The sequence below is a fragment of the Agelaius tricolor genome, unplaced genomic scaffold, assembly GCF_023055355.1.
Source record: "Agelaius tricolor isolate 1412-34295 unplaced genomic scaffold, bAgeTri1.0.p SCAF_12, whole genome shotgun sequence".
Classification (NCBI taxonomy): domain Eukaryota; kingdom Metazoa; phylum Chordata; class Aves; order Passeriformes; family Icteridae; genus Agelaius; species Agelaius tricolor.
This window is the reverse complement of record NW_027269272.1, coordinates 1,222,611-1,250,111: the sequence shown is the minus strand read 5'-3', so window position 1 is coordinate 1,250,111 and position 27,501 is coordinate 1,222,611. Positions and strand designations below refer to the sequence as shown.

At 40.8% G+C, this 27,501-nt stretch overlaps 1 long non-coding RNA gene across 2 annotated transcripts; it reads right to left on the bottom strand.

Moving 5' to 3' along the window:
* Window positions 1-403: 403 nt before the first annotated feature.
* LOC139594661 (uncharacterized) lies at window positions 404-27,501 on the bottom strand. Of its 2 annotated transcripts, XR_011680724.1 has the most exons (4): window positions 27,462-27,501; window positions 14,880-15,046; window positions 4,096-4,168; window positions 404-607 (listed from the first exon to the last, which is right to left on the bottom strand). It is a non-coding gene; the product is annotated as an uncharacterized lncRNA (long non-coding RNA). The 2 variants fall into 2 exon arrangements; XR_011680725.1 differs by lacking the exons at window positions 14,880-15,046; window positions 27,462-27,501 and adding an exon at window positions 8,164-8,214.

The window sequence follows — 27,501 nt, the reverse complement described above, 5'->3', positions numbered from 1 at the left end:
TATAGTATGTAAACCTGATACATCAGTGAAAGTCACCCAAACATTTTCTCACTGGCAAATCTGTATTACTAAAAGCAAGCAAAGCAAAAAAGCAGAAGCATAAGACACTGCAAAAGATATTGGAAGTAGACTAAGGGAAAAGGTTTGAATTGCAACTGACAAGCTGTTTGAATCAGATTATAGCAGATACTGCTTTAAAAATATTTACCAAATATACCTCAAACCCCATGAAATTAGGAAAGCCGAGTAAGATGTTTGCAAGAATTTAATTTTAGGAAAAATTCCAACTCACACCAGATTAACAGATCAAAATCTGACCTTTTATAACTGACAAGGTCAGCAACTTTCTTAGTGCCTTGCCTGACCCACAGGATTTCTGACAGAGCCCAGCCTTACCTCTTCTGTTGTGCTTTCCAGCTGGAAGATCACAGAGGAGTCCCTCAGCTGAACTTAACCCAGAGATGGTCAGGTGGCCTGCCAAGCTCCCTCTGCTTACTGAAGGAAAATGCCATCAAATGATGGTTTTTTTCCAGCTGGGTTAGAAAGTTGTTTGTTGTCAAGCACTACAATAGTGAGGCATGATGCTGAAAACTGAAATAGCTGTAACCTGTGCACAGTGGGAAGAAATAAAACACAGCTGTCATTTTCAGGGCTTTAGTTCTCTATCTCTCTGATGCCTCAGGTTTCAGCTTTTATATTTTTCAGATTCTGTGCTGCTTTAGTGTGTGTGTCTGGGCTTCATATCAGGGGATGGTGAGCTCTGTGCACAGAGCAGGGAGACAAAACAATTCCTGCTCCAGCTGGGCACCAAGGACAAATGATCCCAATCTCAGCCCAAGAGCACAAACACCGTGGGCTGGAGAGAGAAAACCAAGGATGGGACTGCATGGGCTAAAGCTGGAATGGGACAATGAACTGCAAGATGAAAATGGAGCAGAACTGATAAAAGTGAGAGACCCCATGAGCAGTCATGCATTTTGTGCCCATTTTGGTTCATCCTGGGTGCAGCCCTGGCTGGGCTCTTGTGCTGCCCAAACTGGATCTATTGAGTCCTCCTAATAAATCCCTGCTTTACTATTTAACTCTATCTTGTCTCTGTTCAATATCAGCCTTCTCAAGGCATCACCACCTTTAGTTCAGGAGTTTACATTTTTTTAAGTGAAGCATCTTGGACTGCCCTGAATTTCATCTCATGTCTGGATGGGCTTCATTATTCAAAGGGCACATTATCAATTCCTGATGTCCAGGAAGAGAACTGTGCCTGGAGAATTTTTAATCTCTATGTCGGTACAAAAAAAACACAGTCAGAAATATCCTGAGAGAAAAAATATTACATAGCAATCCCCATGTATGGACTAAAGGCCCTGACTTCTTGCTGTCTCCAGCTATGTATTACAGAATCTAAATTTGTCATTAAAAGCCATAACCTTTAGCTAAAGAAAATCTAAGGAACAAAAGAGCAAAGCAAAGGGATGATAAATTCAATAGGATCTCCTGTGTAATATCAGACAGGAATTTTGCACTGCACCACCTGCCTCCAGCAAGCTGTCTGAAAATGAGGCAGATTCTACACCCACAAGATTAACTCTTAAAAACATGCTTTGTTTCAATTTTTCCACATTCAGTGCTCAGAACAGTTCTGTGCTGTTTAGGAAAGGCAGTAAATCTTGAATCCAGCCATAACATTTCCTCAAATAACATCACATCCCTGCTTACAGCACAAGCCCAACACCAGCGCAACCATGCTGGGCTCTGCCTGTGTCCACAGGCTGGGAAAAGCTCATTCCATGGCAGCACCAGCCAACTGGAAAGCTTTAACTGCTCAAGAATTAGTGTGCAACTACCATGTTTACTCCTCAGAACTCTTCTCTCTTTGGTGGTTGCTCCATTATTCATGGGTCAAAGGCCCCAGCTTAACCCAAGAGAGAGCAGAATAAAATCTGTCTACAGATACAGAAAACATAACTGGTGAAACTAATTCACTCTCCTATTTCAGAATATTGAAACATTTCTTTTTAAAACAGAAATTATTCAAATCCTCTATTTTATTGTGACATACAAATGCCAGGATACTCAACCTTAGATTCCTGTGTTCTGTAGACCATATCAACACTGGCCAGAGTATCAACAAATGTGGGCAAACACCACGATGAGGAGCAATCAGGGAGGAAGAGAAACTATTGCAGCCAATCTGACACTTGCCAAAGCAGCTGTCAACAAAATTTTTCAGGCATTGAGTCAAAGTTTTTCAAGGCTGGATGTCAGAATGTGGCTAAACCAAGTCACATTTGAATGAGTTACATTTGAATGTCAGAGAAAACATACAGCAGAGAATTTGCAAGGAATACTCTTGTCAAGTGAATTGCCTTGCCACAGGTTGCAGTGATGACTGCATGCCTTGAGTGCTGCTCATACTTGTGCTGGGGAAGCTGAGATGAGGCTTTACTAATTTACACACTGAGTCTTTGCAAGGTTCTGCAATTCAGAATATTTGTTCTTGACACGTGTGGATATAGATTTTTGTCAAAGCCTTATTTTGTTCTTTAAGTAATAAAACACTGGCTGCCTTGTATCATGTACAATAAAAATATGCACTTAATATTCTGAAGCATGAGAGAATTTCCAGAAGTTGTGCCTCATCTTATTAGACAGAGCAGAAATGCCTAAACAGTCCCCTGTTTGATGCTTCATTGTGTTCCATAAGTGAATTCCCCTTCCTCCCACTTCACATTCACTGCTCATTTTCTTTCTAAGCTGATCACACTAATGGTTTCACCTTTGTCTATTTGTGTGGGTTTGAAATTGGACAAAGAATCTCTCATACCTACTTTCAGAACATTTTATTTCTTTTATCTTGCTAACATGCATTAGGAGTGTGATAGGCTGGTCTCTATCAGCACTTTCCTCTGTATTTAGATGAGATCATTTTGAAAAGCAAGGCAGCAGCAGAACTTCCAGATGAGATCATTAAAAACAATGCTGTTGAATTCCAGGGAAATCCAATCTGAGCAGGTCTCATTATCACTCAGGTTACAGACTATCATGAGCAAGTCTAAACTATATACATTATCAGCTTTCCTTTTAACAGTGTAAATATTGGGTCTCCTTTGCTCATCCTTTCCTCCCAAAGTGCTCTATTTTCCAACAAATCTTACCTGATTCCAGAATTTGGCCCATCTCTGACCTCAATCCACTATTATGAGGAAGGCTACCAAGATGATTAGAGGGATGGAACACCCTACTTTCCTGCTATGAAGAAAGATTGAGAAAATTGGGATTGCTCAGTCTGGGAAGCTTCATGGTGACATTAATGTGGCCTAAGGTACTTGAAGGGGAAAAAAGGTGGAGAGGGGCTTACTGCAAGAGCATCTAGAGACAGGGCAAGGGAGAATGCCTTCAAACTGAAAACCAGAAGGTTTAGGTTGGATATCTGGAAGAAATTCTTGACTGTGAGGGTGGTGAGATCCTGGCACAGGTTTCCCAGAGAAGCTGTGGCTGCCCCATCCCCAGTGGCAGGGGATGGAATGAGATCTTCAAGGTCCCTTCCAACCCAACCCGTTCTATGTCTCTATGATTATTTCTAGGGAGTTTAGCAACCTGAAATGTGTTAGAGGGAAGCCTAGAGAATCAGCCTAACACACCATTATTAAGGTGCATGTTAAATAAACAATCATTAATAGTCAGTTTTAGCCTCAGCTATATTCTGAAATGTTAAATTCTGGGATAGGTTCACTCTAAATATTCTGTTCAATAGCTTCTCAGGAACTCATTAAAACAAAGTAAGCACAGTAAAAGCAAAACACAATGCAGATAATGCACATTCTAAAATGTAAATAATGGAAAATAATGTAAATACCATAATATGTTCAATATAAATTGAAATAAAAAGCTCCAAAGCTTGTAGGGCAGGGCACTGACCCATATACATGTGTGAAACATCCAGCAGACATCCTGTGCCAGCACCAGAGCTGAAGGATGAGGTTACTTTGGATGATGGCAGGAGGGATGAGGTCACCTTGGGATGATTTTTCACACAGACTGTGAAAAAGTTTAATACAGCAGGGACCAGGACAGAGATTTCACATTCAGCCTTACCTTTGTCACTTCCACAGTGCTTTTGACAGCCCTTAAAATAGTAGTATTTGGTGAAAAGTGTAAGTCTTCACCTCTGCAGAAAGAAAAGCGTTGATGTTTTGTTACTGATGTGCTTTCCCACAAAAGGTGAAAGAATGTCATGGCAGATTGAAATAAATTCTGCTTGTGACAATGGTTGCACAGTTGTACACTTTATAACTTAAAGAACAGTTAAAAATTACATCTCAGCTATTCCATTTTTCTTTATAAGGAAAGAACTGCAAACCCGCTGCCTGCCCTTACCAAAGTGTAACTGATAACAGATCATGTATACAGAAAAGAATTTGTTGGAAACACTTTTAAAAACATCTAAAAATATAAATGCTGCTAAAGTATGACCCTTGGTCTTACTTTGTAGTGGTATGATTGTGTCAGAGCAAATAAATTCCTTTCCAATGTATTTATTTACTAGTACCTTAGCAGATTTTAATTTTGTTGACACCTGCCCCTAAAAATGATAAAAGCACACCCATTCTGCCTCTCCCACTGCCTTATTCTAATGCACATGAGGGCAATTACTACTTGACAGCTCTCTGATGAATAACTCTGCTCTTTGCTAAGCTTGTCACATTGATCACTGGCCAGCAATACAATTAATAAAGTATTGCTGCCCACATAGCCCATTAATAACTAGCCTGAACTAGAGGTGGCAAGTCTGGTAGATCCAGAGCATTTTAATCTTTCATACCCTGCCAGCTTGGAAGATTAAAGGAAATCTCCAAGACAGTCTCCACATGCCTGCACTGGGCTCCATGACACCCCAGCCAGGGGTACAAGCTCGAGACCTGACATCTCATTAATGCAACTCAGTTGGACATTTCAAGCTTCGTTTCCAAATGCTGCACTGCCTTGTGGTCAAAACATTATTTATTTCTTTCTCCTTCCTATTTATATTTCTGAAAGGTAGAATTAATTAAAGTTGTCAGTTCAACCAGAATTCATTAGAAAAAAATGGCCATAAATTTAGTGCACTCTCAAACATTGCTTAATAATTCCATAACATTTAGAATGGGAAAAATCAATCTAGGAAAGGTCCCACTTCTTTAATACAGAAAAGGATGAATTAAAGCTCAGTCATGAGCAGCAAGTCTGGAGTTTTCCCACAAGAAAAGAGTCATTTTAATTTCTGCTTTTTAGAGTTTTGCTGACAAACTTCAAGAAGATTTTTTTTTTATTATTATTTCTAGGATATATTATGATCTGTTCATTTAGTCAAGTCCACAGAGGACAGAAAGCTCATCTAGCAGAAAAATATTTTCAAGAACCCCAGCAAGATACTCTGTCATCCTTGGAAATATCAGTGCCTCCATTTCACATTGTGAGAAAATTCCAATTGCATCTCCAGCCTTGGACTAACAAAATCCACATCAGGATCTCTTCTGTTGTCTGTCCTCAGCTTTGCCCAACTTCCAGCCACTTGAGGCTGACCATTCCTGGCTGCCACAAAGAAATTTGGCACAGTAGAGATTCTCCACTAGAATCATATAATCACCCTTTAATTGCACTAGCTTTATTAAGCAGAAACAACACAGGGGAGGTAAAACATTCTAAGAACAAAAAAGGAATGTGATATTCTCCCTTCTTTGAGAGATGTGAAAGGCAGGAGGAATGCTTGAAAGGACTTCACTAATTCTTATCACTCAGCATCAGCCAAGAATAGTGAAATGGGATGAAAAAAGAATCCATGTTTCCAGCAGAGCCCACCACGTGGAAGGGAACTGTGGTGATTTTTGTGCTCCCAAATACCAAGGAGCAGGGTGTCCCACCACCAAGACTATTCCCCCTTGATGGGCACTTCTAATCTTTTGCAAATCTTTTATTTCCAACTTTAGAGATTGTGTAATTCCCACACCTGGCACAGAACAGTTCTTTTCCACAGTTCTAGAGAGAAACACACAGATCTTTATAGCTTATGTGGATTTGACCTGCATTATTCTGTATCACAAATATTCTCTTATTTTTCTCCCATTTCTAAGTGGTCTGCCTGACATATCCATTCCAGCTTTCCCTCAAGTGTTTCCTAAGAGCACCAGGAGTGTTCAGCACACCACCTGAGGCAATCACCAGATCACCACTGAACTATCTGCTCCAGCAGATAAGCAGAGTCCCACTGAAATACCAGCTCCTCTTTAGGTTATCTAAGCGCAGAAAGCCTTAGGATAAAGCTTCCTGGGCAACCTGGAGTGCTGCAGTTCTGTCCCAAGGTTATGGCTGACAGCACCCTGCTCAGCTGTGGAGGGAGATTTGCTGTTAGCTGATCTCACAGAATTCACAGAATTCACAGAATCACTGGGTTGGAAGAGCCCTTCAAGACCATCGAGTCCAACCCAGCCCCAACACCTCCACTAAACCCTGGCACCCAGTGCCACATCCAGGCTTTGTTAAACACACCCAGGGATGGGGACTCCAGCACCTCCCTGGGCAGCCATTCCTGAACTTTATCACTCTTTCTGTGAAAAACTTTTACCTGATATCCAACCTAAATTTCCCTTGGCACAGCTTGAGACTCATTGGGAGCTCAGCCCAGCTCTGGGACCAGGAATGGATTACACCCACAGACAGTGTGCTGAGGATGTTCTCAGCCTCCCAAAATCCTTCCGTTTTCAATACCTTGCTTCACAGGGCCAAGAAGCTGTGCCATCAGTCTTGCTAAGCTATTTTTTATTACGCTTTATTTTGCCTTTGGTTTCAAGGGCATGCTTAACACCCGTAGGCAAACACAATGGAATATCTCATTTGTCTATGTACATTACATTATTATAGAAGTGACATAGCAGAAGCAATGTGGACTTTAGAAGCTTCTTCTCACTCTGTTTTAATAGAAAAGTTTAATAAGGGAATCTTGACTTCTAGTAATGAAATTAAAGTTTATTGAAGTGGCATAATATGCTGGCAGTGGATGGAATCACAGTATGCACTTAATTACAAAGATGGCTTTCATAAGATTACCCATGCAAATTAGTTGCCTCTTTTCTATGTGTTTAAGGGTTGCACAACCAAAAGACATTTGCATTGTAAATTGTAAATAAAAGAAAAATGGCAGCAACCAGTTATAATACCAGTTAAAGTCATCTCCTAGGAGTGCATTTTCCTCATACACTCCACTTTCCCAGCTCAATGCACCAGTTCAGCTGCAGAGATCCATTCTACCATTAAATTTTGCATGCAGACTTTTGGAGAAAATAATATGCATGTAAAATGTCACTAGAAAGGATTATCATGGGAAACAAACTTAAACAGCCGCTGAGGATGGATAGATGAGACCTGTCAGAGGGAATAACACAACTGACAATCCTCAAAGATGGCAGAAGCCTCTGGAAAAAGGTATAGCATTAAATTCCAGATATTTCTATCAAATCTGGGGGTTTTAGCATAGGCAAAATAACCCAAAAAACCCAAAAACATGCAGTAGGAAGAGATAGCTCAATGCCCAGTGCTGGGGTTCAGAAGGAAGAAACTGTTGCTACAATTCATTTATCCATTGGCCTGGAAGTCCTGCCATCAAATGAGAAGTGGAAAAGTCTCATATCCAGTTTTATATAAAAAAAAAAACTTTTTTATATTTATATCCAGTCTGTTCTCCTTAGCTGGCCAATTTTGTTTCTGAGAGAAAAGAAGAATTTGAGTTAAACACTAGAAGTAACATTTACAACCATTTCAAAGGAAGCAGTTAAAACAAGCTCTTTTCAAATGCATTTGCTCTTTTGGTTTTGTGAAAGGGCTGTTGAAGGGAGTTGTCACAGCAGGAGAGTCTCAAAATTCTCTCTAGCAGTCACCCTTGCAAAAGTCAGAGGAAGAATGGTTCCAAGGAAGTCTTCAGAGTGAGAGCAGGTAAAATTCAGTGATGACAAGCAAGACTGAACTAAAAGGTGGTGGTGTTGGACCTTCTGTCAACGTGCGTGTGCTCCCTGCAAGGCCCAGCAGAAATGGGTCCTATCAGCTCACAAGGAGTTTGGTGCACTGTCCCACCCCAGAGTTTCTCTATTTTTATTTTTAGGGACTGATTTTTAGTCAGTGAAATGTACTCACAGAAACCCAAACCAATCCACTAGTGGAAGATATAGTCTTGAAAAGACTTTCTAGGCGTTTTCCAGAATGCTTGTCAGGCCTTGGTCTTTGTGGAAGGGGTTGAGTGATGAAGCAGCCCTGGACTGTACTGGGAACTCTGGAGTGGATGAGGTAGGAGCAGCACTCACTGTTCCAGAACTCCTGCTGCCTGGTGAGAGTGGAACAGTCAGTCACACCCTGGAACGTTCCTCACCTGAACTCTAACCTGAGTGGCATGAAAACATGTTGGAGCTCTGCAAACTCTAGAAATTGCCAACCTGGATTGTGGCCAGGGTGGGATTTCAGTTTTTGTGACTAAAGCCAACCATCTTGTGACCCTAGTGGTCCCATGTCATCCCAGAGTCTGCAGCCAGGTAATAATTAGCATTGACCCCATGATTCCAGAAGGCTGATTGTCAGAACCCAGGAAATTCCTCTGACTGCCCTGGAGGACTCGAGACCCTGCCCGGGAGGCTCAGAGACCTTGGCACAGAGCCCAAGACCCCTCTGATTTTGATCTTGGACCATGGAAAAACAACTACCAACCTTAATATAAAGAATTACAAGTCAAGAGAGTTTAAGTAGAATCATAGTGAATTTATTACTCGGTGAAAATGTAGATTTTTTGGGGTTTTTAGAATGGAAGTTCAGGAGTCAAGATGGAGGAATCTGGGCATGTCCAGCCTTTCTCCTTCTTCTTCTTGGCCTCCATCTTCTGCTGTGACAGTGGCACTTTTAGATTGGTTTAGAGTAAAAGCTCACTGTCTAACATAGATGATAGGTATTAGGAAGTTATGGTAAATAATGTAGTTTTTAGTATAAAAAGATAGCACCACCTCTGAGGTGGGCAGTGTGCCTCTGTCTGACCTGCCACACAGACCTCAGTGGGTCAGAGAAAGAATGTTCTAGATAAGAAACAATAAACAACCTTGAGAACCAGAACAGAAGAATCCTGACTCCTTCTTCGACTGCCGGGCTGGGAAAAGAAGCTTGTACGTATCTCAGAGTCACTGTGGCCAGCAGGGATTCTGAGAGCTGATCAATCCCTTTGTTATACTATATTATACTGTACTTCTTGAGAAACTCATCACCTTTACAGCCAGTTCCATACCAACAGACCCAATTGGTCAATCAATCCAAACACCATCACCAGTGGCCAATTCAGAAACCACCCTTTGGTAAACAAATTCACATAACACATTCCACATGTGCACAACAACAGGTGCAGCAAGCAGAGATAAGAATTGTTCCTCATTCTTTTCTCTGAGCTTTCTCATAGCTTCCCAGGAAAACCCTGGGAGAGAGCTGTGTCAGAGGATATGTGATTACCACAGTCCTGCATGAGGCACTGCACACTCCTGGACTGCAGCTGGCTGCAGACAGCATCTCCTTCTGAGAGGATGCTCTCAGAGCTCACAAAAAACCCTAAAAATGCATACTGCATATATAATATATAATATATAATATATAATATATAATATATAATATATAATATATAATATATAATATATAATATAATATATATATTACAAGATATGTACTATATATAATATATATATAAAGTATCAATATATAGTAGATACAGTATAAATATAATATTATATACATTAGATATATGTAAATATATAGTATGTATATAAAGTATAAATATATGTATTGTATGTATTTAGTGTGTGTATATATATATATAAAAAGCATAAATAATATATTTATTGTTTTGAACAACTCACCAGCTGCAAGTTGACTGCAGGCAGACCATTTCTTTGTTTGTGTCCCCAAAGTCAAAATGGAAAAATCTTACATAAATAAGAATCTGAAAAGAACTCTAAAAGCTCCTTTGAGAGTCTGGACAGCTACCTGAGCATCCTATTAGAGTGAGAGGATGTACAAGTGTCCATATGAGTGCACTAAGTCTGCACAATTCTTAGAACTCAGCAGTCAAACACAACATTGAAAGGGTAGTAGGTAGATCATGAGCATGGATAATTATATTGTTGAGTAGGATAAGTACAGTCTAAAAAAACTCCGCAGGAATATAAGGTGCATACACTAGGAAGGCTGCCATGGAAAGCATCCACTTGACTTTAAGAGACTGTGGTGTTTGTACAGGCTGTTCAAGCAGCTCTGCTGCCTGGCACTGTGGGTTTGCAGCTGGGACAGCAGGGTCCTTCCTGCTGAGATTCAGCTTCATGGCATCTGTTGGTGCAGGGCTGGGCACTGCATCTGTGCAGATGCATGTGGAGAGGGCTGTGAGGGTGATGGTTGCACTGCAAGACCATGTCCTTGAAAAAGAAGAATAAATATCCATTATTTCATTGAAAACATTGGATTTAATTTGCGGGTTTCTTATAAATCAGCATCACTGACGCATACTTTAACCTAAAAATATTATTCTTGCTCTTCACAAATTTTAGATATTTGCATTTTGGAAAGGGCCATTTGCTGAGACAAGAATATTTAAGTAATTAAATATGAAGTTGCAGATCTCTTTTGGTCTATAAAACACTTATTAATATGAAATGAGTGAAACAAAAACACAGTGAGGAGTCAAACAAGTCAGTCCCAACTACTGATGGCTGTATTATTAATCACATAATTAATGGCTATTTAGTCCTTGGAATAACTGGAATCACCTTTATTTGCCAGTGTACCATGGTCCAGCAATCCCCAAATATGAACACCCAGCCCAGAGTCACAGATTGCTGCAGCTCAGCCCATGTGTAAGGACTGCAAGGACAGCACATGCCATGGATGGAGCCTTTGTTCCTGCTCCAAACAGAGCAACTCTAGTGCCCACAATCCACTATCAGCTTAGAGATTTTGTTTTTAATCACTGTTTCTAAGCCTGATTCATCATAAATACATTCACAGGCACCCTTTAAAAGTCACTTCTTTGTTCCAAAGAAATGCAACACACCAGCAGGAAGATATTATGCAGTAACACACCAGGGCAAGCTATATGCAAAGGAAACCTGCCAAAATGAGTTTTTCCTCCTTTTCTGCAAGGCAGCAGTTTTTTTTTTCCCTAAGCTGTCTCACTTGAGGGCTGTGTATACAGTAAAGAGGCAAAAATCCATTTCACTTTCCTCTCTTTCAGGTTGTCATCAGCTTCATTGCCATGACACCAAACCTCCTTTTAGGTTGCTGTGTCCCACCCTTCAGGCTGACCTGGCACAGCATTCCAGCAGCATTTCCATGGCTCCAAGCCCTGGTGCTCTGAGTGAGGAATGGAGACCTGACTGCAGAAAACACTTTCCCTCTTCTTTCCCAGGGCTGTACCCATCAGAATCCACAAGTTTTGTGTTTCTTCCACGAGGCTTTCCTCTCCAATTTCTTATTCAAATCAAAAGCATGCCCTTAATCCAAATATCTCAAGTCAGGTAAGGTAAAAATACAACACAGATGCAAGTTGTCTGTATCTTCCCAGGGCCACACAACTTGTAGAAAGTATTTATAGCTCCAGATGCCTATATTATTGAATTTAAAATAAAAGCAGCATTATTTGTAGCTTCACTGGACAGCTGACTTGATGTGATTTATCCTCACAAAAAACTTCTGCTTTTCAAAAAGAAAATTCTCACTTTAGTCTTAAAGGAAAAAAAGACAACAAAGAAGCAGTCAGATAAAAATCTGTTTTGAGGCCCTACAACATAAATTAAGTTAGCACAGCAGGGCTTTCACTGTAATAATTTAACTTGTCAGTTCACATCATTGACTAACTTAAAGAATTCATGGGGCTTAACTGATCAATATAATAAACAGTTTGGATGGCTCTGCAGGAATAGCCCAGTCTTAATTTGAGGTCAGTTCTTATTCCTTTTAAGTCTCATTAGCAGAAGCCAACGTAAATCCAGAGATGTGAGGACAAAAGCAGAAAGCTTTGCATCAACAGCAAGGCCAGCCCAGTGTCCAGTTGAATTGGATGCATCTCAACTGCAATCTCTTCCAGGTCTCGGGCATGGAACAAAAAGCCTGTGTGATCACTGGCAGCAAAGGGGGACAGTCCTGGCTTCTAGGAACCATACATTTTCTCTAGTTCCAAGTTGAAAATCCACCATGGGTGTACCAGGCCAGATTTTCAGCTAGCACAGAAAGGTTTCAGTCTAATACACTCTACAGAGAAAGCCAATCCCCAGCTGATACCTTGGGTTTTAAGTTTTTCTGTTCTGTTTTGGTGTGCAGCTCTTAGCTTTGTTGTGGAGATCCCAGCTGTGGGTTTCTCTGGGTCTGCACTGAAGGCACTCCAGACAGCAGTTTCATGTTGGAACTCGGGTGTTTATTATTCCTTATCAGTAAAACAATCTCACTACTGTGAGTTCTGCAGCTTTTCATTAGAAGGCACAAAATGGCCAACAATCTCTTGGTACAAGGTCTTTAAAGGCTAACCTATCCAGTTAAGAACTGACACCTGGATTATTTTCCCTTTGAACCCAAGAACTGATCCCACAGAGCCCCCAGTGCAGACTTTTCTGCCCAATCACAAAATGCCACCCAAACCCATGGAGAAGAAGGAAGAAGCAGCATGAAGATGAAACCCAGGATAACACCCTGTGCCCTCCATCCTGCTGCCATCCACAACACACTAAAAACCCCAAAACCTCAATTTCTCTCCAAGTGATCCACCTGCACTGCTCTCTATAATCTATTGCACACTTTTGTGGACTCCAGTCTGTCTTGAAGTCTGGGAAAGTCAGTGCTAGTGCTGCCCTGGGGGTCAGGGCACCCCAGAATAGACAAATATTCCCAGTACCCTGGGTTTCCACATCAAGTGTTACTGGGATCTTTGCACAGGGTGGTGAAGACAAAACAATCCTATTCTAGCTGGATGCTCAAGGACAATCTCTTCAAATTTCAGGCCCAAAGCATGAAAAAAGCATGAAGAGAGGAGGGTGGGCAGGCAAGCAAGGGGGATGAAACTTCCTCATTTGAAGCTCTTAACTGGGCAGTTAACTCCTGTATGCGAATGGACTAAAACCTATAAAAATGTGAGATCTCATGACCAATCCCTCCTTTGCTCCCACCTTGGAGCCCCCCAGGGCAGAGCCAGGACTGTGGCTCTGGTACTGCCAGGGTGTGGCCTCTGAAGGCACCTCAATAAATATCAATAAATCTCCACTTTATTGCTCTGAACTCCTTCCAGCCTCTGCTCCAGCTCCTTGAGGCATCTCAGCAGCCAGGTTGTTTGAACAGCACACTTAAGCAACCATTGCCTTTCACCCCTAAATTCTAAAGCAATTCCCTGAAGGCCTGTCCCAGCCTTTGTACAACCTGCTATGGGGTCCTAGGCCAATTCTGCAGGAGCTGAGCAGCACCAGGGACAGCACAGCAGCTCCACGGAGCCACCCAGCCCTGTCTCAAGCCCAGCCAGGCAGGCAGACCCTGGAGCCCAGCCCAGCTGATAGGGGAGGCAGAGCTGTGTGAGCTGGGACCCACTGCCCCACCATCAGCTTAAAAGCTGCCTTCAGAACAGGCAGAGCTGCCCCTTTGGAGAAGTCCCTCTGAATACTTATTATCATTACTGAATACTTATTATTATTACTCTGATGATGATGATGATGATGATTATTATTATCATAATAATAATAATCATCATCATCATCATCATCCTTTTAATTGAAGGGGTGGGACCACCCCTTCAATTAAAAGGATAATAATAATATAATTTTAACCCATCAGGTTAAAACAATTTATTGCTCAAGTAAACATCAGTCTCAGAGGCCATGAGGTTTAAGAGAGCAAGCATTCAGCCACAGCTCAAAGTGGTCACAAGTTCTTTGTTATAAGACAATGTATAATTTCTAATATATAATTTCTAATGTATATTATAGATATATATAATATATTATATATAATATTAAATATACTATACCTAATATATATCTTATATATTATCTGTCTATCTATCTATATATCTATATCTATATATATATATATATATATATATAAAGAATATATATATTATATATCTAGTATATAATTTCTTTCTAATACAATGGACAGTTGCCACAAAGTTTATTTTGCTTTTCTAACCTATCACCTTTACTTACTTCTACTGCACTGTGGATACTTTTATCCAAAGAGCTGCTATCACACCTACACACAAATGGTTCTATTATAACCTCTAAACTCTCAGCTTACTCTGTACAATTATACTCCTCCATTATAAACCCTTTATCATCCTATCAATACAGTTTCTTACTTACTTAAGGCATATTCTTACTAACAACTATAGAAACATAAGTCTATGATTTTTCTGCCTAATGTCCATGTATTTTATTTTTACATCAATCCAAGCTTCTTCCATGACTGCAGATCTGTGGAAGTTTCTGGCTTTCCATTTCCCACAAATACTGATCTGTTTGCCCAGTGTGCCAAAGATTGAAGAGTGCTGCTTTAGTCTTTCCAAACAGCCACATTTAATCACTCTCAAAGAAAGGAACATCCCAGGCCAAAACCTCTGACTGAGCAGAGTAGCAGTATGTGAACTCCACTACAATGAGTGAGAAAACTGAAGCTCTCAGGTGACTAGTGAATGTTCTTTTTCCTCGGCCTAAGATTTCAGAAGTTCCTTCAGCTAGAAAAACTCTTAGAGCTAGAACTTATGGCCTGTTACCTTTACCCACACCATGGCATCATCCCTAAATGAAGTCCAAGGAAACCAGTTAATTAATTTGTACTGAATCATAGGGAAAACCTACCCTGCAGCCAGGTGAAGCACACCCCATGCACCCAGGAATGAAGTTCAGGTAAGGTCATCAGCCTGTGGACAGATGCTTCTGCAGCAGAGTGAAAGTGGAAGAAACATGCAAATGAAATCACTTCTATTTGAAGAGCCAGTTGAAGGCCGAGTCTGTAGGCTGAGGATCTGTAAAGGAAGAATTGAACTACATAAATTCAAGGACTAAACCCATTTTTATCTCAAGAGAGAGGCAGCAAAAAGCAATAGAGCATGGTAGTGACAATGATGTGTTAGAAAACCAACAATCCTTCCATTTTTCCTATTTACTTGTTGTGTTGTTCTGTGTGGAACAAAACATCTGCTTCACAGCTCCTCATCAAAAATACCTGAGCCTGATTAAAACCCGGGATGGAAAGGATGACTTCCATGCACTGTTATTCAGGTGCATAGAAAATATTAATGGATGCTTATAAAAGTGGCAGAGCTTGAAAGGAAGACAGAGTCCTTAAAAACATATCAGGACATCAGCTGCAGCAAAATTCCCAGAACTGTGTAACTATTGTTGCATCCAAGCTCTGTACTCCCCAGTGCCCCAGACTGAGTTTACATTTTAACAGGAAGGCCACAGAAAGGTTAAAAAGAAAACAACTCATTATTCCATATGGAACAGAAGCACATTCAAGATATGCTTCAAGGTGCCTGCTTCCAATTCCAAGTATGAAAGAGTGTTTACCCTGTTTCATGTGCTGCAGACCAACTGTCAAGCCACAGGAAGATTGCTGAAATATCAATTTGCCCAGGTAAGTAAAACATCACCTGTTTTCCCAAGTGAGGCTGGTGAAATCCTCGTGCTGATTGGAGTGACCAGTGCCAGTGCTGTAAATGGGAGCAGTTTCAGTCCCTGGTATTTCATAGGTGGCTTTTCCCCACAACAGGGTTCACAGCTCAGGGACTGGGGCATTTGAATTGATAGGAGCATTTTTAATGGGACATTTTTAACCCCACAAAGATAAAAAGCAAAGCATACATCTTGCAAGTGATGCAGAAAGAACATTCTGAGAAAGCCAGATCTTCACAACATTCAGATTGGTGCCACTTTCACTCCGGTAAAAATCAGTGCTTTGTAACTAACTTTAGACCATCACTACATCCATATACATAAAAATGACAAATCTTCTAAAGACTTTTCCTTATTAACACAATGTCCATGTCTAATGATCTATTTCCTCCATGTTTTTCACCATGAAGGCCATCCCAGTCACTGCTTTTCCACATTGCACTCTCAGCCTCTGCTGACATCTGCACACAAACTCCTTTTATGATACAGAAAATTTACAAAAAGCATTTTTCCCTGCCAAGTGTTAAGACACTTGCTCCAAATTTCAGCAAGATATACTGAACCCTGTGCCTGAGCTCTGCTCCTATCAATTCACACAACACAGGTGTTACATTAAATGGAGCATCACTTAATCTGTCAGCAATGCTTGCAATGAGAAAAGCACATGGGGACCTCACCATAAATTTCTCATGTTTAAATGGAGAAAAAGGCATACGGTAATGTCATATGCATCAACTTTTCAAGTGAAACAATTCTGTGATATACAGACCGCTAATCTTCCATGTAAATATTAGCCAGTATAAAGTGTCTAACATCTAAGTGAAACATCAAATGAAAGCACATTTTTAAGGTGTTTTGCTCCTGAGGAATAAGGCTTCTCCCAGTAAATGGTGTTTCCCTCTGAAATCTATTTTCCCTGAGCTGAACATTACACTCAGAAAAAAAATCAAAGTGAGATATCTAGGAGGAAGTTTTAACTTCTCATCATGAAAGCCCCTAGATACAGAATTTAAGACAACTATGACTCCTCAGGTATCTTTACAGAAACAAGAACAACTTTCACATGGCCAATTCCCACTGGCTGACTTGGATCAGAACTCCATTGTGGAAAGCCCCATTGGCAGATCCCTGCTCTGATGGCTTTTGTAATGGGGGGGGAGGGGGGAAGTTTGCTTTTCACCAGAAATAAACCCCTTCCCATAACTTCCAATCTGGTTTTTATTGCATCAATACTAAAGAATTACTCAAAGGAGACATGTGGCTAGCTGAGTGTCTCTGGTGAATAGCCCCAAAATGAGAGGACAGCTCTGATGATGTCACCCTGTTCTTCTAAGTTCTTCTGAGCCTTCTGATGTTTACACTCTTGTAACAAACTTTCTCATGCACTTTTATGTAAATAATTATTGGTTTACATTCTTCTCTGAAGGAGGAGAAATTTGACAGGCTGTTGGTTTGTCCAGTGTGATTGGAGAGGTGGCACTGTCACCCTCCAATCCACTGTCACTTTTGAAAGTCTATAAATGTTGGAGTCAGAAATTAAACTTCCATTCTCTTTACCTTAGAGTAAAAAGATTCAGTGTCTGTGTTGTTTTATTTGCAATGTGATGTGAAGTCTGCTCACAGGTTAAAAGCTGTGTGATTTTATGTCATCAAATCCCCAGCAGGGTTTTTTTTGTCCCTCCTGCAATTTTCCTCCTGAACCACTTGAACCCCAGACACTGCTTCTCCTTCCAGGCACTGTGTTATCCATCAGGTTCTTCCTTTCCTATGATTGGCACCAGCACATTCCTAAACCACCAGCCCATGTGGAAGTCCTATACCACCAGTCCTTCCCATGTGTGGACTCATTCCTGCAGGAGTTAATATTTACCCTGTCACCACCTAATTGTGCTGAGATAGAGTTTTATTCACCATCAATTCTGTTTACATGAATTCCTTTTCCGGGAGCAATATATCTTTTGCAAGTTCCTATTCAGCACATTATCCTGAAAGTCATAAAACAGAAGGAGACAAATCAATAGCATCTAATCTGAGTATGGCTCAGTCCTGTGCTTTTGGTAAAAGGAAAATAAGGAAAAATAACTAATTAGCAGACATCTAGTCTTAGATACAGTATCAAACATTGCCAAATGGACTTTATCTTTAAATACAGTAGTCCAGATCCAATAAAATATTTAAAAATGTGATAGTCCAAAAAAAATCCATTCATTAATTTCTATGGTATAATTTGAAAATAAAGTAGTTCTCAGATAATTGCCAAATTTCCATATTTATAAGAAGATGGCACATGTGGGGATAATAGCAAATTTGGAAGTACCACTTTTCTATTAATATGGAAATTCAGAAATTATTTGAGTTATCTGTTATAAATCAACTTTCTCATTCTTTTGCTGATGGAAATGCCATTTATCCACTACAATAAATTCCAAAACTACTAATGCAACTCCCCTTTCACTCTGATAAATCAGTGTAATGGTTGTCATGCTTATCCTCAAATTTGGCAGGAGTTCTGCTCTTATATTAAAATGGGTCAAGCCAACCCTAGTGGTGCAGTACCACTACAGGTTTGGAAGTTAGAGGGAGGAGGGATTTGCTCACACAATTTTGTTATTTTCTGAGTTCATCTGCCCCAAACAAATACTGCAGAGCCACAAGGCAGCTGCATTATTCACTTAAACTGACCAAAGGAGACTGTGTAATTCCAAGGCAATATTTCATGGAATCACAAATGATTTAGTGGAAACTGGCAAGAACAAGAGATTTTTCAAGGATTTGGGTTTTTATACCAAGAATTGCATGTTGCTTGATGTGAAGGTAGCCTATCATCTTCCACAGAGGAGTGCAGCAGTGCATGCCTGTCACCCTTTTCTTCTAAGTTCTTCTGAGCCTTCTGATGTTTACATTTTTGTAATGGAGTTTATCATGAACACTTTCATGTAAATCATTATTGTTTTGCATTCTTTTCTGGAGAAGGAGAAAATTGATGGACTGTTGGTTTGACCAGTGTCATTGGAGAAGTGGCAATTTCATCCTCTAATCCAGGGTCACTTTTCCAATTCTATACATATTGAGGTCGAGAATAAACTTCCCTTCTTTTTTACCTGGGAGGTTTCCAGAATGTGTGTCATTTTATTTCATGTCCAGTTGTGACAGATCCCTTCTTGTGGAGCAGAAGAGTCATCTGTCTTGATGATTCATCTAGACTGGTTTCATCTAGATGGTTTCATCTAGAAACCAGTCAGATGCTGAAACTGCAATGTTTTTTCAAGTGTTGGTCCCCTAAAGACATTGTTCCTCTCTCCCAAAAGTGGTTTCACAGTTCTGTAACACCTCTAAACGAGGCAGTTGATGTGAGATAATAGCTTATACCGGGGCTAACATGGGGCTACTGCTCTCTCTTAATGCAAAAATTCTACAGAGCACTAAGGGCAATCATGGACACTTAGGATTGTTCCCCCATGCACAGAATTTCTCCTATCTCAAAATGAACAGCCAAACCTCTGTTAATTATTTGATGCTTTAAATTAAGGTGGGTGTTCAGCCTGTTGATGCTTTGCCTTCCCAAGGTGAACCCAGGAGCTTGCAGGTTTCCCAGCAAGGTTCCATACATGAAATAAAACATCTCCCAAAATGATACTAGTGCAATCAAATCTTGAAAAAGAATCCTGCCAGGCCTTTTACCCCCTGCTTGCTGCACAGCCTGTAGGGCAGTTGGCTAGACCAGCATTGTACTGTTGGAAGCAGCAGCAGCCAAATGTGAGCAGCAATGCCCTTCCCTGTTTTACCACAGCACTAATTCACACATAAAAGATGAAATGCTGAAGATGCATCCATTGACATCAGCTTCACAAAACTGTCTCCACAGGGGACCTTTTCAACCTGAAAAAGTCAAACAACTGGCTGCATCACTACTTAACAGTAGGGTCTTTGTAAGGATGAATGAGGAAAGATGGTTCTCACCTACTATAAGGATGAATTTATTATTCATAGAGAGACATCTAGAAGAAAATCTTACTTTTATCCTATTTGTTATTACGTTCTAAGTGGATCCCAAAATCTGCACAGGGTCCTCAGTCTACCTGTTCAGAAAAAAAAGCTCTTCCATCAATATTTCAATCTCCTGCCAGACTCTGCAATTTATTCTGCATAGCTCACACAGCACAGAGCTGGGACAGAGGGCCAGGGCTTGACACAGCATTGGACAGAGAACTTTGTACCAACTAAACCAGTTCCACTGCAAATGGTACCAAAGTCCAACCAGCCTGTCCCCACTCCACACCCAGGGTCAATAAGCCCATGAGCATCCTTTAGTTATTTCACCCTGCACAAATACAGGTGAACACTGGAATTATATCAGGTTTCCTGGGTTAAATTGTATTGTGTCGTGTTGCTCTTAGTCAGAATTTGACTAACAGTAAGTTCTGGAATATTAATTTTTTTGAGTTTTATGTCCATGTGATTCTCTGAACCTACTATTTGAAGTAGTGAGAATCCTCAAGATATCTTGAGGCTTCAAAATTAATGGGAATTTTCTCTTCTCATGTTACACTTCCTTGTCACTAGAGTTTCTAACAGTGTGGCTTCGAGCTGAACAGTGACCTTCCCCCAAAATCACTCCAAATGTTTTTAAAGCACTGTTCACATTTGGAGGATGGGAGATCACACATGCACAGGTTAGTGAGGAGCCATGAGCCCTGCTGATGCCTCCTGCCCACTGTGCTGCTGTGTTTTGGGTGAAACCACAGAGAACCCTCTGCCATGATCACAGTGGCTTCCCCTCCTACTACAGCTCTCTACACCCAAAGCTTATTCCAGAGTTTAAAGGTCAAACAGAAAAAATTGTGGCATGATGACATGAATAATTTGTTTCAGTAATTTAGCAGCATGGGTTTGTTGTGATTATTGCTACAAAGTCCTTTCGTATTTACAACTGTATCCTTTTAACATCTGAATAATTTATATCTAGTGATCAGTGATGCGTGTGGCAGAGAATCATGAAAATTAGCTCCTCTAGTGCTCCCTGACTCTAAGAGGACATATTTTCCCGTCCAATTGTATTGTTTCTCTGTTGTTTACATTTTGAATACAGAGAAGCACCATGCCAAGAGGTTCTGAATGGGAGCTACAAGATGATCTGCACTTAAGATGTAGCCATACAGAAACACCCATTAGACATGCCAATAAATTTCACCTTCTCCACAAGAATCCAGTGAGGGTCAAGAAGATGGGAATAATTGTATTTTTCACCAACTCACACTGTGCTGCAATTTAAAATCAAAACCAAACAACTCCAAAGTAGACACTTCTCTCTCCAGCACGTTACAGAATTAACTGAACATAGAGAAGGAACTGCGGGAAAAAAAAGTTACATATTGTGACACTTGCTTTAAGTGTTTGCAGCCCTTCTGGGCAACAGGGATCCTGAAGGACACTGAGGGAAATCCAGTAACCTCAAAGACCCAGAATAAGAGGTGTTCCACAAATATTGAAGACAGACGAGAGATCAGTAGCACTAAAGCTGAAAAAAGATGGAAAATGTGGGAAGGAAACTTGTATAAAGGGGCTTTAAAGCCTGGGGAAAGCACCAAAGCTGTAGCTTGCAGTAGCCATCCCATGGGCTGAGATCCTCCTACAAACACTCCTGGGCAGAGATAAGTGTGCCCAACACCTCAACAAGACAAATCAGCAAGACAAATACAGATAAGACAACATGAGGCATGCCTGACAGGAAAGTTGTGCAGGAAAGTTGATCTACCAAAAAAGGGGCTGATGGAATCAAGGTGCAGCTGTGGCAAGTGAGGCTGGAAGGGAACTTCCCTTAAGAGATGGCAATATCTGGAACAAGTTTGGTAGTGACATGCTTAAGGGGCTCATCAAGCACATCTGTTCCAGCCTGGAGCTGCAGTTCCACCAAACAGCTCAAACACAGAGTGTCCACTGCATTGCAGTTCAGCTCCAGCAAGATCCCTGCCTTCAGGAAACTCCTGTGTAGCCCCACATTTCTCTTTACAGAGAAGAGCAGGGCACAATTCTTCCCACGAATATTTCTGGGATACACATTCTCTGCACCTCAGAAAAAGGAAAAAAATTCTTATCATTTGCTGTGCTTGTGTTTGTGCAAAAGTAGAATGCAATATGGAGATTGTTACCCAAAGTGATGGTGTTATGGTTCCTTGGCCTGTCAGGGCCAAGCGTATAGCCCCGCATTTCTCTTCACAGAGAAAAGCAAGGCACAATTCTTCCCAAGAATATTCTTATCTCATTTGCTGTGCCTGTGTTGTGCAAAAGTAGAATGCAATATGGAGATTTTTTACCCACAGTGATGGTGTTTTGTTTCCTTGTCTTGTCAGGCCCAATAGTGTGTGTGTGTATGGGGACTGTTGGGTGACAGTCATGAGATTTTGTACAGTGTGAGCAGTTGTGTGCAGGGTGGAGTGTTTGGCAGATTCAGTTTTAAATGTATAGAACAATATAGTGGAATAAATTAATTAGCTATCTGATATCCATGGAGTCAGATGGATCATTCTCTCTCCCCTCATCAGGGCCCTCACAGCATTGCTGTACTCCTGCAGGCATGGTGCCTCAGACAAAGCAGAATTTCCCAAGATCCATCAAGGTGTTTAAAAAAGAAGAAAAAAAGGCAAATAAAAAATCCCAGGTCTGCTTCCCTATCTACCCACAACAAACACAAGCACAAAATTTATGAATCCCACCACTTCAGCAAAAAGGCTGCACAATATTTCCCACTCCCAAGCAAGGGACAGCTGTGAGCCAGTGCTGGTCCCTCCTTCAGGAGAGGCAGAGACAGCAGCTGCCCTGCCTGGGACCTGGCTTCACTCAAAGCCAAGATGAGGCACAAAACTGCCTTTTGACTTGACCCTCCCAGCTATTCCTGGAGTATCTTCCTTCCCAGCAGGTTTATGTCAAAGCCCAGTTGTAGATTCTAGAAGTCACTTGCCTATTGAGCACTGGCTTGCTCTGTAACAGTAATGCATAATTTCATTTTAAATTGCAGCAATGCATTTCTGAGGTGCTCTCAAAAATTTCTTACACAGAGATAATCAAGGAAGCATTAAGGTATGAGCCTGCTGCATCTGCAAAGCAGGAGAGATTTAGCACATGGAAAAAAATGAAAATCAGATTAAGATGCTTATGCTTAACAGATGAAAATCAGGAAAAAATATGCTGATTGTACACATTCTCCAATATAACAAATAGAAGACCAAAATACAAAATGTGTGGCCCAACAGCTGCATTACTTTGAGCAGCCAGAGCCAAAACATATAGAATATTCCTTTTGCTGATTGGAATCTCTAAGACACTTCAACATCTGTTAGAACAAGATGTTTGTTTACCACATTCCCCTACGAAATGGAATGATGTTTCTTACCTAATGTACTGAAGAATTTTTAGATGAAAGAGGGATGTTTATGAGATCCATGCAGGGTGTAATTGAAAGAATATTTCCGGATAAAAATACCATATGTTTTGTATTTCCATCCAACCTATAAATATCCTTCTAACACTTTGGGCCTAAAAATACCATGATTGGGAAGAGTTTTATGCATTTGCTTAAGGCTTTTATTACTTTCAATTATCAGTTTGCTAACTGCATCTCATTTCCCTCCTGCTACATCACAAGTATTCCCAAGGATAAATTCAGAGATGTCAGTAACATCACTGGGATGGGCACAGAGCTGAACAGTTGGAACAACCTGGTCTTCACAGGGCACAGACAGCAATTCCTCCCCCACCACAAATGCTCTCTACAGTATGTGACCTGCAAGATATATTTGCTGCCCTGGTTGCAGGGTATGATGGAGAAAACCTTAAAAATGCAAACCTCCAGCAAGTCCCAGCTGCAGAGCTGTGTAATGTAATTCTTCCTGCACAGCACATTAGCAGGAACAGTGGAATGTGAGCATGAAGGAAGAAATCTAAGCTCCTAGAGAGACAGAAATTACAATATGTTACTCCTGACCACATAAGAAATTCTTAGTCTCTTTATAAAAAAATTAATAAATTTTAAAAATCAGTGTTTTCTAAATCCTACCACTGAAAGAATCCTTTCAGGGAAAACTGCCAGTTTTCCATGAAAAAATGCATTTTTCACTCTTTTTTTTTTCACTGTATTTTGGTAGTACAAGAGCACTGTTTGCCCTTGCTTTAAGAAAAACTATTTTACTATCAGTCTTGCTAAAATCTGATTTCTGCACTACTTTTCTACTCCCTCAGAAATATGTTCTCCTAAGAAAAATTAACGTTTGCTTATTTCACTTTCAGCTTAACTTACACAATGGTTTTATTCCTCTGATGTTTCATATTAAAAAAAAATAGAGAACATCTCTGCACAGTTAAGACAAGCCTTGCAATTCCACATGCACTGTTCTGTGGTGCCAATAGCATTATTCAGATGCATGAAAGTTAAAACAGAGTTTAAAAGTTGAAGAATTCAACAATATGCATCCACCAGCACAGAAGCTGGTGAAGTCCCCTGGAAGAACACACAGTTTTTCCACTGAAATTTTTCAGTGTCCCTGCAATTCCGGATTACAGTGTTTGGAGTGTTTGAAGTGTTTGGAGTTCCATGGGTCTCTCCATTTTGCATACGGGTCACCCTGTGCCCTTTTCACCTTTACCAGGTGAATGACAAAAGAATTCTGTGGCACTCCAACATCTGAGAGCTTTGAGGGACATCCCCCTCCACAGTCAGGAACACAAAATGTTGTACCCAACGATGATCAGACTTTTACAGCTTTCTAGAAAAAAGGGAAAAAGAAGGGAGGAAAAATATTATCTCTGGAATTGGAACCCAAAATCAAATTCTGCTGCCAGATTCAATGTCAAGTAAGGAACTTAAATAGGATTTATTGTTTAATAACAAAGTTTTCTGTGTCTCATAGTATCATTTTAAGTCATCAGAAACTCAACACTAAATACACAAGTCCATTTCCCAGACAGTGCAAAATAAATGTAATTTTTTTTCTTTTTTACTTTTCCAGTATACTGCATTCATTTCAGGTTAATAGGACTACAAGAGAGATAAAACAATTTATACATGTGTGTGCTCCTGATAAAACAGTTTTTCAACAACTACTTGTTTAAGACAAGTGCTACCACCATTTTTAGGCAAAACAGCAGCTTGTAAGTAGCTCCCAATTTCCTGCTGACCACTGTATTTCCACCTCACCATTTTAATTATTTATCAAGTGTTTATGCCCCATTGGAGCAGAGCTCCCATGAGTTTTGCAGGGTGATGATGCCACTCACAAGCAACAACCTGTATCCTGGTCTGGGGTGTTCCTCTCTCTGGAGTCCACAGGACCTATCAGATCGGACAAATGTCAGCAGATTGCTTTGGAAAGCACACATAAGGGAGAAATAACATCTGCTTTAGGGCAGATATCTTCTCACTGATTTACAAGAGATTTACAATTACTGCAGGGAAAGCCCTTTGGAATAGTGATTTTCCATTGATAGTGAAAACTTCCTAGGGAAAAAAAAATAAAAAAAAAAAGAAAACAAACATAAAACCCACAAAAACCAAACCAAACTAACAAAATAAAACCCACCAAAAAAACCCCAAAAAACAAATAAACAAAAACCCTTGATGAAATTAAAAAAAAAAAAAAAACACAAAAAAAAGACTGATTAAAGGGACCTAATGATAGTGCATTAGAATTCAACCAAGAGCTCACTGGGACACAGCAGCAGCTGAGTTCCTGTGTCTTCACAGCTTCCTGAGGATGAGGAGATCCACATGGTCTAGGAAACACTGCCATGATCAGAGCAGTGTGAGGTAACCCCACAGCAGACTAGAGCTACAGCCAGGAGCCTCTGAACTCCAGGAGCCCAAATCCCATGGGCTGTGTCAGGCAGCACCTGGAGCACAGAGCCCGGGAGGTCAGAATGCACATGGGCTGTGCTCTGTGCTGTTAGATCCAAACTGGGATGCTGCAGGCCCAGGACTGGCTCCATGGGAAAACTTCAGGAGACCAAAGTCAGCACAGATGGCTGGACAGGCTCTGCACAGCCCTTGGGCTCAAATGTGCTGCTTCTCTTGGACTCTTTCCACAGGCTGCAGACACTCCTGCAGCAGCACAGCAATGGCTTTTCCCATTTTCTGACTGCTCACTTCCTGTGCCCACTGCAGCAAAACCACCTGGAGATGATTGCTCTGACAGGAATGAATGACATCAGCAGGGAGACCCTCCCCAAATGAGGTGTTCCAGACATTTTCCCAGCAGTCTGGACACAACTGCAGAGTTATGAGCACCACAAGTGACAGCCCTGGAGCCTCACAAATGGATTTTGGGAACCACCAACACCAGCTAGACACGTTCTGGACATGTGTGCAGCAGCTGTCCTGGCTGAACACCATTCCACTCAACACCTCCCTGCATAAGCTTACATACAGGCTAAAACTAGCAGGATCTCTTCAATTTTCAGACAATTATGAAGAGAAAACGAGTCCTGGACACCTACAACCAGGCAGAGCTCACACAAGGGCAAAGTCTAAGGCAGCTCTGAGCCACTGATCTGATTTCCTGTATTTTGGTTTCCCAGACATAACATTAAAGAACAGTTTTGTATTGTGTCATATAAAGCCAAACTCAAAGGATTAGTCTTTTGAAGTAGGCTGTTCCAGTGCAGTATTTCAGAACATCTTCTCTCAATGCTAGACCTACTTTATGTTACTTATCTGCCCTATTTTCTTTGGGTATATTTTCCAAGCATTTTTCCCCCATCAGTTGCTGCAAGTCAGTGCTTTAGGACAGCCTGAGCTTTGGGACAGCACTGCTGGCTTACTCTGACTAGTTAGCATTGGTGTTCTACCAGGAATCTAGGGCAGAACTAGCTAGGCTGAAAAGAAATGGTAGAGTACACAAATATTAACTCCCAAAAGTAGTTTGGAGGAGGAGGAGGACTCATTGGGAAGGCTACAGATTGCCAACCAAAATATCTGGGCATTGGGAACTCAGAACAAGGAGCCTGCATGTACAGCATCCATTCAGGAAAGAGTGGATAGAACACTTCCCATGCCTTGTTTTAATAAGAGGATTGATTTACTGAGAGTGCTTTGGCATTGTGTGGTTACAGCCCACTGGAATAGTTACCCCTTCATCTTAACTGACTCCCTCACATCCCTCCTTAGAAATAACACTGGAGGGGAGCCAAGCAGGAAATAGCATTTCTGGATCTGCCAAAATATCATTTGATTCAATTGGATATTGAGAAAAACCACTTGTGGTGTTTTCCTTGCTTGAATTCACCCAGCTCAAACACTTTTCTACCCTTGGAAACTGCCAGCAGCAGAAGAATGGCTGTTCCCAAACACATTCTTTGTGCTAAATCTAAAGTGCACACATTTTTCAGACTATTATTTCCATTCATCACCTTGCCAAACTTGGCAAAATGACTCAGTGTTGCAATTTCCTTGGTGTGATGTGCCCTAGTGCCCATTATTGTCATGTTCTTCCCTTTCTAGGTCCTCAACAAGCCTTAGAGAATTCCTAAGCAAACTCTAGGAACTAAGATTAGTATAGAGTACCTCCTAAATTACATTTTTTACAGGTTTCCAGGTGCATGAAAGCATCTTGCTAGAACTCTTTTACAGATTATTTGGGGTTTAAGGTGAAACCAAGAAATGGTTATAAATGCAACCAAGAAATATACAAATATAACCTAGAAATGGTTATAAATGTAACCAAGAAATATTTAATATAACCAAGAAATGGTTATAAATGTCAGCATTCTTCTTACTCTGTAGATGGAAACACAGCTCCATGTGCTTCAAACCAGC